At 33.9% G+C, this 10591-nt stretch overlaps 1 long non-coding RNA gene across 1 annotated transcript in view; it reads left to right on the plus strand.

Annotated features, from left to right (window-relative positions):
* The window catches only part of LOC141381959 (uncharacterized), a 239902-nt gene that overhangs the window by 181159 nt on the left and 48152 nt on the right, over positions 1-10591 (plus strand). The window lies entirely within an intron of this gene.

The raw sequence follows: 10591 nt of genomic DNA on the forward strand, positions 1-10591 counted from the left end.
CCTCTTCACGTGAAAAAAAGGAATGGTAGGGGAAAGAGGAAGGACTAAGAGGTAGAATTGGGCCTTAATACAGTTTGAAAACCGTGTTTTAAAATCAGACCTTAAATATCCCCTATTGCTTTATTTTCATACACAATATCCATAATGGTTTTTTTTAGTTGTTTTTCAAATTGTTAATGTTCAAGAATTCAGCAAAAAAAAGTGCAGTACAATAAAATGTGTATTATATTTATTGTATAATATAAAAATACAGGAAGGTTTTAATCTTTAAGTAAAAGTAGAGAATGTAATTGTAAGTAGAGAATGCATTGCTGGGTTTAATCATTTACTAAGTAAAAATGTATTACATAATTTTTGCTTAGTAATGGATTATACCCAAAACTGTCATGTTAGCTTAAAATGTATATTTATGAAATAAATAATATTTTTTCATAAAGGATTGATGAACCCTTAACTTTTTGGCACTGCTTTCAGGACTTCTATTCTCCATTTTTGTTAAATGTTACCTGTTCTCAAAATTATTTTGTTTCTCAAAATTAACAGAACACAAACATTGAGAGTGCAGTTCGAGTGCTCATTGACTGCATAAGAAACGAAAGGGATAAAACTCCACAACACACCTCTGCTCTGCCTTCTGCGACTGGTTCTACATATAGTCGACCTGTCAGACCAGCCTCAGTGCAGCAGGAGATGCAAAAGTAAGTGGTTGCTACAGCAGGACTGCTTCATTTTTGGCAAAAATAAAAGTAAAGTACAGAGGGTCACATTTTTTAATACAATTTCTCACTTCATTAATACACAAAGATTGGATCATAAAAAACAACAATTGTTACTTTGTTTAAATTATTTGCCTTTATTTAAAATATTAAAACTTGCTTAATGTTTTTTTTTTATATATTCATAGTAACTGTTACATTAATAATATTACAGTTTGCCATAACAGGTGATTTATAACTATTAAAAAGAGACACTCCTCGCTGCAGCCCGCAGCATAATGACATACTGGACCAGGTCAACTACGTAATGGACGATCACCTAAACCTCCCCATTCCCTAAACCCAATCATCACAGTAGCATGCACGTTAATTTAGTGGGTGGTAGAAGGTGCACTACATAGTGGACCTGGTCCAGTACGTCATTGTGGTTACAGACAGCAGCAAGGACATCTGGATTAAAAAAGGGTCCTTTGATACTTAGAGGTTCATTTATTAATAACTGTCTATGCTTTATTCCAGATGCTTCCCATCACTTTATTCGGAGGCAAAAGAAAAAGGAAGTCTGGAGATGTTCCACGTATATCTGTGGTTAAGTTAATGGAAGTTCAGTTCTGCCTGCAAGCTAAAAATACTGACAAAACCCCTAAAGATGAGGCAGTACTCTTGCAAGCAGGACTTGGAAGGAGGACCATAAATCTCTCCAATAATGCAGATCATGCAGACAGGGGTGTAGATTTAGGGTGGACGGTGGGGACGTGTCCCCACCAATATCCACGAACTACTGAAATGTCCCCACCAATAATTTAATTCACTTAAAAACATCGCGCTGTCAGTATAAACCTAGACATGCCGAAAGGGTTAAATCACGTTCTCTCCTCGAGTCGCACCGCCCCCAAACACATATGAACATTGTGATTGGCTGTGCCTTTCCCTGCTGTCATGTGAGTGGCTGCTTTCAGATCATAGTTTCAGATACAAACAGCGCCAAAACAACTGCCCGGGGGGGATTTCCCGATATGTGTGAGGAGGTGTATGACAGACACACACAAGTGAGGATGGAGGTAGCAAAAAAAGGTGGACATAAAGAGCTTTTTTCAACGAAAAGTGTAAGTCACATAAACTCAAGTTTGCTACTGAATGAGTCCATCATGTTAATCCTGCCATTACTGGTGTTTTCACCACTTTTACGGTCAGTCAAATGTTAAAACAGACTGATATAACTTAGTCTGTAAACAATATTCCCTGAAAACTAACTGCAGAATAAACACCTACGTGTAAACGTATATAAACCTGCCAGTTCTCTTAGTCTCTTAACATCTCCAAGTTTAGGTGAAACAATTTGTCAGAAAAACTACAGCCTGCGCTCCATCTTTTAATAATACTGTGAGACATGTTTAATTTGTACTAAAAATCAACGAAAGTCTTTATTAAACTCTCTCTTTATCAGTTAATAAACATTTTAACTTGACACTTTCAGGCCTGTAGCCAGCTTATTGAAAGGAGGGGTTATTTGTTTTCATGAAAAACAACCTTTTTGCAGTTATTCACCTGAGGTATAAATAATACATTTTAGTGACATATAAGGAGCTAATTTTTGCTGGGTAATCTTGTTGGATAGTTATTATAACTACACTTTTTGATGTACCAAAACAATTTCCTACCATTTTGTCAAATTGCTTTATTTACACGTTTCAACTGTAAGTTTTGTTAAAGTTTTATATATAATAAAAATACTTTTAAATTTTTAGAATAAAGAAATGAAGAGTTCAGATGCCAAAACCTCTAAATGCCATGTAAAATGAGCATTTTTCTCAGCCTTGTATATTTATGTTCAGTTATTTCACTTTAAAGGCAATGAAAAGAACGTATTTGTCACTATATAAGGTAAATCACTGAGTCCACACACAGGAGTTGGAGAAAAATGCTAATTTTAGAAGAAAATATTAAATGGCATTCAGAGGTTTTTGCATCTAAACTCTTCTAATATGTAAATATACTTATGTATGTCAAGCGCAAACCTACGCCCTTGCATGCAGAGGTTAGTTTTAAAGATAAATAAAATCAATAAATTCTTGCTTAAATGAATAAATGGATCTATTTTATTCATAGTTTTTTCCCTGACTGTACCGAACCAGCATTGTTGTGAATCATTATAATCCTTGACTGTACCGAACCAGCATTGTTGTGAATCATTATAATCCTTTAAAGTAGCAAACAAATCATCATATATCATTGCTAATCTGACTACTCCTTAAAGCCACCATGTCTTATTTTACTGCTGCTATGCCTGGTGGTGCCTGCCACTGGTGTCTTGACATTTTAAAGTGATAATTATAACAGTTGGATTAATTTCATATCTCTCTACATTTGTAATGACAAAAAGACTGCTTGTTGGAGTTATTTTGTATTCGTTTAATTTACACTTTAGTTCATGCTGGTTTTACAGTTTTGTCTCATTTAATTGTTTATAATTTGTCCAAACAAAAAATAGGGTGATATTGATGGCAGGCTATCGTAACAAGGCCAAATAATAATAAAGCAAGACTAATAACCTTACAAATCAATGACAATTATGAGGGGAAAGCTTTGAAAAAAGTTGTTATATACTTGAATTGCCAAAAGCAGATCAATTTTAACTGTTATGAGAATTATTGCAATTTCAGAAAGAATTAGTCTATGTTGGTTGTTTTGCCAAAAAAAAAAAAAAACACTGCACTGTTAACCTTTACTGTAGATTATGCAGTAAATAACTGTAAATAGCCAGTGTTTAGCTGTAATGAAAAGAAACAGTATTTTACTGTAAATGGAGCAGGATTTGTATGAAATTCTGTAGTGCAAAGAATAAATTACAGTCATTTACTGTATGTACCCATTACAGATATTTACTGTGATAATAAATGATAAATCACTGTTCAATCATTACTGCCCCATCTACTCAGTTGCTTTATGTTGCTATTTATATTATATATATAATATATATTTACTGTTCAGTTTTGGCATGTGAATGGTCAGTATTGAGGGGAGAGGGAGACATTGCATTGATGATTAGCTGAATTTCTCTGCAGCCATTTCTGTGTTTTCTTTGGTTCCTTTTATGTTTTTAACATTGAGTATCAGGAGTCAACCAATGCCACAGAGCTTATTTAAAGGTAAGTATAAGATATGGACGAGATGCATTTAAAGACAAAAATATTCACACAGAGCAAAGAAATTGTCACAATAATTCTTATACCTTTGTTTACTTTTCCTATAATTAATCTAATTTGCCTAGTTTAGCCTATAGTTAAGCTTTTAAATTGCACTTTAAGCTGAATATTAGTATTTTGCTAAATAACTAGTAAAAATGTGTTATTTAAAAAATATCTTAAACAGCACGTACATACATTTTTGCAGAGACTCAATGAATTTGTCTGGAAAACTTCAAATGAAGTAAGTAAAACTGGCATTAACAATATAGTATAAAGGCTTTCCTAAATAAACTTTTAAATCAGGTTATTTGTTGTGTTTTTTTATTATTACTACAGGTTTAGAATGACATGAGAATCAGATTATTTATTTATTTATTTATTTTTTTTGCTTTGGATGAAGTTTGTATATTTTTATTGTTTTTATTCAATGATATGTGCATGATTGTGATAAATGTAGGCAGTTGCTTTGAAAATATGCTATGTACCAGGGCTGTAAACTCCTGGAGGGCCGCAGCCCAGAAGAATTTAGTTCCAGCCCTGCTTCAACACACTACCTTTAGATTTAGTTTTATAACTGCACTGTTACCCTGTAGATTATGCAGTAAATAACTGTAAAACAGCCAGTGTCTTGCTGTGATTGAAGGAAACAGTATTTTACTGTAAAAGGAGTAGACTTTGTATGAAATTGTGTAGTGCAAAGAATAAATTACAGTAATTTAGTTTTTGTACCCATTACAGATAGTAACTGACTATAAATGACAAATTACCCATCACTGTCCCATCTACTCTGATGCTTTATGTTTCTATTTATAGATATGTGCATTTTAAAGGCAGAAAACAATGATTTAGGCATTAACACACTCACACAGGCTGTCTGTCTTATTCTAAACACAAAGGTGTTAGAACAAGTTTTCAGAAAATGCTGGCCCTTTAAGGGAGTCAGGTGTTTGATTTGTTTACTGCTGAGTGTGCTCTATTCTCTGTCCATCAATTCAGATGTAGAGTCTGATATGTTTTAGGCTTTAAATAAAAATCTACAATGAGTAAGTAAAATGTGTTCAAATGTTTTTGAGGGTTTCTATAATAAGGCTGTGTTTTAACTTATATTGTTGTTCTCTTAAACTGTGTACTTGAAAGCTACATTGTTAGCTAGTTAGCCTCTCCTCATATAACTTCTTACATTACTTTTGTTTAAGTATATTTATTTATTGATATTGCTTATTGCCATAATGTACAGATGCTAACAGTTTCATGTATTTTTCTGGCAACTAAGCCAAAATTAATTCCATCATCTCAGTAAGGTAACATGTGCACAGAAATCATCACAGGGAATCACAAAAACATGATACACATAGCCATCCACACACAAAAGCTCCACTGTCAGGTCCCAGATTGTTAGTTTGTTGCTAAGTATTTTTCAGAGCAGTGTTTCCACCTATGAATTTATATTAGAGACAATAGACAAGTTTGTTGTCATGAGATTTTTAAAGTAAATAATAATTATAGCAATAAAAGATTGAATCCTTTGGTTTTTCGGTGTTGCCGACTTTTTAAAAAAATTTTTTAATATAATTATTTTAAACTTTTTTTTGAGAATTGACACAGTATGTGCCAGTGTTTGACAAACACGCTTTTTTATTGCATATGTGATTGTGATAAATGTTGGCAGTTGCTATAAAAGTATGCTACTGAATATACCTTGGGGGTCAAACTCCAAATTCCTGAAGGACTGCAGTTTGGTTTCCACCCCTGCTTCAACTTTACCTCTAGATTTCTAACAAGCCTTAATTAGTTTGATCAGGTGTGTTTAATTTGAGTTACAGCTTAAAGTCCCAGTCACACTGCCCTATTCTCCCTATAGACTTCTATTCATACGCATGTGAATGCTGCAGACGTTGAATGCAAGCTCATGCGACAAATTTCACAGTTTGCAGCATTGGAAAGTTCAAGCTTGGGGAACTCTGACCTGTGAAATCACATCATGTGACTGCTTGAGACCAATCAAAAATCAAAACATGACCTCTCTGAACAAAAATTTAAACTATGGACCAGTCGCTCGCTTTTTCAAGCTCTAATCACTTTGTTTAATCCCACTCCTTTTCGCAGTGCCGAATGACAGAATTTTGCATGCTCAAACATTAGTGTGACTGCAGCCTTACTGTGCAGACTTGTGGCTCTCAGTAATATGTAAGACAATATTCATATCTGCTGATTTCTTAATTTTGTTTGACATTTTATGTTGTATATTTGTTTGCTGCTAAAACAATAAAATACATTTGTCTGAAATGTTTTATGCCTTCTATTTTTAATAACAGTTAAGAATACTGATTAATTTTAGTAACACTACAATAACTATATATGACATACTATTAATGTGTATGCAGTATAATGCTGTGAGCTGTAACACTACAGTACAGTAATTAACTGTACACAGTTTCCAGTTAGTTACCACTACTGCTCTATTACAGTAATTAACTTTCGACACTGTTGCCAGCTACTCTCTGTAATGGTTTGGTCACAGTAAATAACTGGCAACGATGTTGCCAGCTACTTACTATAACCAAACTTTTACAGTGAGTAGCTGGCAACAGTGTCGCCAGTATTCTACTGTAAAAAAGCCCGGTAAGGTCTAACAGTGTATTTTTCAGCTGCGGTAACAGTGTATAGTTCGGATATAAACACAGATGTTTGTTATACAAAGCAGTTGTAACAGTTACATTGTTAAACCAAAAGATAGCAACAGCCATCAAAAGGTTTACTGAATAGTTCTTCAAAAGTTAGACAACTAGTATTAAAACAAAGTTTGAGTTATTGAATCATTAGTTGAAAATGAAAATGTGTTGTCCAAGATTGCTAAATGTAAAAAGTCTACACTTATATTCAACAGTAGCAAAGATAATTTTTCACAGTATTTATTTATTTTTTTTATCAGCAGACCATTTGTTGATTCATGTTTATTAAAATTACATGTTCTATGCTAAAATCAGAAGTTTCTTGCAGTAATGCTTTTTTAATGGAAGGCAAATTATTATACCTTTTTATTAAATGCAAAACTTTACAAAACTATTATTAATCTTGTTGCTGCTGTTTTTAGTAGTAGTATAATTGCTGATTTCAAATACATGCTTTTAAGACTTGGCAATAGTGATGGAGTACACAACACTTTTTTAAAATTTTGAATTAAATAAATCTGTTTTTTTATACCATGTACAGGGGATACAATGAAATGAAATAATAACAGATAACAAAGGCTTAAATTAAACCTCAAAAGAGACAAAAAATATATATTTATTTTTTATATAATTAAGTAAACTTAATATCAAAACAAGTAAAAGAAAATAACACCTATGAACCTGCTTTAATTTCTATAATGCTATAATTAAGGTGTTTGATAATTAGGTGCAATGGGAGCCTTGCAATGAGGTACTCTGCATTTCCTGGGGAGACGTGTTCAAGTGTTGATGTTTTGTTTTTTTGACAGGTTCTTTAAAGACATGTGAGTTTCTGTTTGTAAAAAATAGTGGAATAGCTTTTCTCACAAAAAATGGCAAATAGTTTTAATAAGTTCCTGTCTTTAAAATGATTTTACTAAGATGACATCCCTAATACGTATGAAACCAAGTGTGAAGATTGGGATCGCTCAATACCATAATTTTGGATTTGGATACCAGAATGTCTCAAAATCGATACTAATTTGATAACATCAATTTTATATTTAACCATTTATTAGCGTAGTGTTAACATTATTCTAGCATAAATTTGTATGTTTTTAGCTTAACTTAAGACGTTAAATTTGAAATTGGGCAATTGTGGGTAATGAAAGACAACACTTTTTGTAAAACACATTTCATATTTTACTTGTTAACTTGTGAACTTGTAAACTTACTAAACTGTACAATTAATAAAAGAGGAACTGAACAGAAGTAGAACAGAACAGAAGTAGAAAAGATTGATTAGTGATTATTAAAAAACAAAACAAAAAAACAAACATTGTAAAGTTAAATAAAATTACTCAGAAACTTCACTAATTTCAAAAACACGCCTGTTGACATGCTTTAAAGCCAAATGCAGCGGGAGCCTGGCAATAAGGTCATCAGGGTTTCCTGAAAAAACGATCTGAGGAACCACGTATACTTCACTGTCACTTCCCAGGAAGTGGCAAGTGTGATTGACATTGGACACCCCGATCACTTCAACGACCGTTTCTTGCATCTGGCCCTCTGCAATCTAGGTATGTAAAAAAAAAATATATATATATATATATATATATATAGTTATAGTATATATAGTATATATATATATATATATATATATATATATATATATATATATATATATATATATATATATATATAGTTTCAATGTACCAACACTGTCTCAGTTTGTTGTAATATAGAAATGTTTTACATGTACCTCCACAGTTGTGTAATTTGAAGAATGGAACTTTCCAATTCCTGTTTCCTGGACGCAGGGACGTAGATGAGGACCTCATCACCCACAAAAAGCTCTGTCAAAGCTGCCTCCCTCCACAGTAAAACACTAAAGGTCCCCTCCAGGCATTTAATATTTAGGTCCACTATTGGCACTGCAAAAGAGCAATTTACGAGTGAGTGTAGTAGCATTTCCCATGTATGTTTCTTCTGTTTTTCAACAATGCATAATATGGATATTTATTTGATTCACCCATATTTTGGTCAATTAGCCTTAGTAATTCCCCATATCTGAAACTATGATCTGAAAGCAGCCACTCACATGACAGCAGGCCAATAAAAAACAATGTTCATATGTGTTTGGGGGCGGTGCGACTCGAGGAGAGAACGTGATTTAACCCTTTCAGCATGTCTAGGTTTATACTGACAGCGCAATGTTTTTAAGTGAATTAAATTATTGGTGGGGACATTTCAGTAGTTTGTGGATATTGGTGGGGACACGTCCCCACCGTCCACCCTAAATCTACGCCCCTGTCTGCATGATCTGCATTATTGGAGAGATTTATGGTCCTCCTTCCAAGTCCTGCTTGCAAGAGTACTGCCTCATCTTTAGGGTTTTTTTTCAGTATTTTTAGCTTGCAGGCAGAACTGAACTTCCACTAACTTAACCACAGATATACGTGGAACATCTCCAGACTTCCTTTTTCTTTTGCCTCCGAATAAAGTGATGGGAAGCATCTGGAATAAAGCATAGACAGTTATTAATAAATGAACCTCTAAGTATCAAAGGACCCTTTTTTAATCCAGATGTCCTTGCTGCTGTCTGTAACCACAATGACGTACTGGACCAGGTCCACCATGTAGTGCACCTTCTACCACCCACTAAATTAACGTGCATGCTACTGTGATGATTGGGTTTAGGGAATGGGGAGGTTTAGGTGATCTTCCATTACGTAGTTGACCTGGTCCAGTATGTCATCATGCTGCGGGCTGCAGCGAGGAGTGTCTCTTTTTAATAGTTATAAATCACCTGTTATGGCAAACTGTAATATTATGAATGTAACAGTTACTTTGAATATGAAAAAAAAAACATTAAGCAAGTTTTAATATTTTAAATAAAGGCAAATAAATTAAACAAAGTAACAATTGTTGTTTTTTATGATCCAATCTTTGTGTATAAATGAAGTGAGAAATTGTATTAAAAAATGTGACCCTCTGTACTTTACTTTTATTTTTGCCAAAATGAAGCAGTCCTGCTGTAGCAACCACTTACTTTTGCATCTCCTGCTGCACTGAGGCTGGTCTGACAGGTCGACTATATGTAGAACCAGTCGCAGAAGGCTGAGCAGAGGTGTGTTGTGGAGTTTTATCCCTTTCGTTTCTTATGCAGTCCATGAACACTCGAACTGCACTCTCAATGTTTGTGTTCTGTTAATTTTGAGAAAAATCTAGGTAACATTTAACAAAAATGGAGAATAGAAGTCCTGAAAGCAGTGCCAAAAAGTTAAGGGTTCATCAATCCTTTATGAAAAAATATTATTTATTTCATAAATATACATTTTAAGCTAACATGGCAGTTTTGGGTATAATCCATTACTAAGCAAAAATTATGTAATACATTTTTACTTAGTAAATGAATAAACCCAGCAATGCATTCTCTACTTACAATTACATTCTCTACTTTTACTTAAAGGGGTGGTCCACAATAGCTTTTTTAAGCTTTGGTTGTGTTTATGGGGTGCAAAACAATGTGGGTTCATTATGCATTTGTAATAAATCACGTTATTTGTTCACAGATCTTACCTTCAATTTATACAGCTACTGAGCTAACATGGAAACGACCATCATATTTCCTGGTTTGTTCTATAAAGCCTGCCCTCAAAGGGATCTGATTAGTCAGCTAACCTAATGTGTTTTGGTTGGTGGATCGGCATCACGTCACCAGGAAACGTCATGCCTCTTTTGCATGCTGTCCGTCAGACTGTAAATAATGTCAGTGAAGCCGTATCAGTTTGAGCCCGAATCAGATACAGAAAATGAAGAGGACACAGCTGAACTAATGCTAACGCGACTTTTGCAAGATGTTTCGGAATGGTACGTTTTTGTTTTGTTCATTGGTAAGAGGAATGTGGTCAAGCCATCAGCATTTCATAGTAGTACACAGTAACACAGTAATGGTCAGTTTGTACAAATTACATTCCATACTAGTGTAAATAGCAAATGGTACTTTATATGGTGGCTGTAAGGTCTCCCTTTC

This window comes from Danio rerio, chromosome 4 (assembly GCF_049306965.1).
Source record: "Danio rerio strain Tuebingen ecotype United States chromosome 4, GRCz12tu, whole genome shotgun sequence".
In the NCBI taxonomy this organism is placed as follows: Eukaryota; Metazoa; Chordata; class Actinopteri; order Cypriniformes; family Danionidae; genus Danio; species Danio rerio.